General features: G+C 47.6%; 1 non-coding gene across 1 annotated transcript in view; it reads right to left on the reverse strand.

Moving 5' to 3' along the window:
* The window catches only part of LOC135194717 (small subunit ribosomal RNA), a 1,903-nt gene extending 85 nt beyond the window's left edge, over positions 1–1,818 (reverse strand). Inside the window, exon 1 of the ribosomal RNA XR_010309942.1 lies at positions 1–1,818. This exon is cut by the window's left edge and continues 85 nt beyond it. This is a non-coding gene — a ribosomal RNA (small subunit ribosomal RNA).
* Positions 1,819–2,500: the final 682 nt, after the last annotated feature.

The following is a 2,500-nucleotide window of genomic DNA, read 5'->3' on the forward strand; positions in this document are numbered from 1 at the left end:
CAACGCCGACGGCCGTGAAGCCACCGCGTGTCGGTCCGAAGACCTCACTAAATCATTCAATCGGTAGTAGCGACGGGCGGTGTGTACAAAGGGCAGGGACGTAATCAACGCGAGCTTATGACTCGCGCTTACTAGGAATTCCTCGTTTATGGGGGATAATTGCAAACCCCAATCCCCAGCACGAAGGAGTTTCAACGGGTTGCCCGGGCCTCTAGGCCAGGGAGAACATGCTGATTCCTTCAGTGTAGCGCGCGTGCGGCCCAGGACATCTAAGGGCATCACAGACCTGTTATTGCTCAATCTCGTGCGGCTCGAAGCCGCCGGTCCCTCTAAGAAGAATTTTAATACGCCGCCAGTGAGTTGCTCGACCGAAATCGAGCACACCTAAATGACGACGCCTATTTAGCAGGCTAGAGTCTCGTTCGTTACCGGAATTAACCAGACAAATCGCTCCACCAACTAAGAACGGCCATGCACCACCACCCACCGAATCAAGAAAGAGCTATTAATCTGTCAATCCTTCCGGTGTCCGGGCCTGGTGAGATTTCCCGTGTTGAGTCAAATTAAGCCGCAGGCTCCACTCCTGGTGGTGCCCTTCCGTCAATTCCTTTAAGTTTCAGCTTTGCAACCATACTCCCCCCGGAGTCCAAAATCTTTGGTTTCCCGGAAGCTGCCCGCCGAGCCATTGTAGTAACGTCGGCGGATCGCTAGATGACATATTTACGGTTAGAACTAGGGCGGTATCTAATCGCCTTCGAACCTCTAACTTTCGTTCTTGATTGATGAAAACACCTTTGGCAAATGCTTTCGCTGATGTTCGTCTTGCGACGATCCAAGAATTTCACCTCTAACGTCGCAATACGAATGCCCCCAGTTATCCCTATTAATCATTACCTCGGAGTTCTGAAAACCAACAAAATAGAACCGAGATCATATTCTATTATTCCATGCACGAAATATTCAAGCGGCATTTTGAGCCCGCTTTGAGCACTCTAATTTGTTCAAAGTAAAATTGTCGGCCCATCTCGACACTCACTGAAGAGCACCGCGATAGGATTTTGATATTGAACCGGCGTTTTACCGCCGGCTCACCGACGATATGCTCCGCAGACGTGTCAGTATCACCGCGGATGCGGTGCACCGACAGCGCGGCGCACAAATGCAACTACGAGCTTTTTAACCGCAACAATTTTAGTATACGCTATTGGAGCTGGAATTACCGCGGCTGCTGGCACCAGACTTGCCCTCCAATTGTTCCTCGTTAAAATATTTAAAGTGTACTCATTCCGATTACGAGGCCTCGAAAGAGTCCCGTATCGTTATTTTTCGTCACTACCTCCCCGTGCCGGGAGTGGGTAATTTGCGCGCCTGCTGCCTTCCTTGGATGTGGTAGCCGTTTCTCAGGCTCCCTCTCCGGAATCGAACCCTGATTCCCCGTTACCCGTGACAACCATGGTAGTCGCAGAAACTACCATCGAAAGTTGATAAGGCAGACATTTGAAAGATGCGTCGCCGGTACTGGACCATGCGATCGGCAAAAGTTATCCAGATTCATCAAAATTAACGACTTCGGACGAGACGCCCTCCGTCGATTGGTTTTGATCTAATAAAAGCACTCATCCCATCACTGGTCAGAGTTCTGATTGCATGTATTAGCTCTAGAATTACCACAGTTATCCAAGTAACTGAGTAAGATCTAAGGAACCAAAACTGATATATTGAGCCATTCGCGGTATCGCCTTAATACGGCTTGCACTGAGACATGCATGGCTTAATCTTTGAGACAAGCATATAACTACTGGCAGGATCAACCAGGGAGCTAACATAGACTTGTTGAAGTCGTCAAACTCTCTTCTCGTTTCATATTCACATATAAAATACACACACACACGCGAGGCACGCACGCACGCACGCATGCATGCATGCACGCATGTATGTATGTACCATATACGCACAGTATGAAACGAGCGTCTTACCGTATCGTCAATCGCGTTAGACGCGATAGATTTTAACGGTTGACTCTTTTATAATTCAAACGAGACACTCGCTCGCGCGCGCGTTCGCGCGCTCCCCCGCGCTTTATATATTTATCGAGACGATATTTATATATCGCGACGGCGGCGGCGGCGGCGGCGGCGACGGCGGCGTCGTCACATAATGACACATCACGGTCACGAATTCGAACGTTCTAAACGAGATCGAGTTTATTTTAAAATAACACTTCGCACACGACGTGTACGTATGTATTGTTCAACGATTATTATCGTAAAACATTGGGATCGACGCCCGGTGTTTGAGTGATCGTACCGATACTCGGGTTATGTATTTTTTGTACATGATAAATGAAAAATAAAAAGAATTTTAGAAACGACCGTTTTCATGATATAATATCAAAATTATACACATTATACGAATACACTGAATCTTTTAAAAACTCTGGTCTCTAACACGTTTCCTTCTCATATGTGTCGTGTCACGACGTCGCACAGATCTACTACAA

This window comes from Vanessa tameamea, unplaced genomic scaffold (assembly GCF_037043105.1).
Source record: "Vanessa tameamea isolate UH-Manoa-2023 unplaced genomic scaffold, ilVanTame1 primary haplotype ctg00000038.1, whole genome shotgun sequence".
NCBI lineage: Eukaryota > Metazoa > Arthropoda > Insecta > Lepidoptera > Nymphalidae > Vanessa > Vanessa tameamea.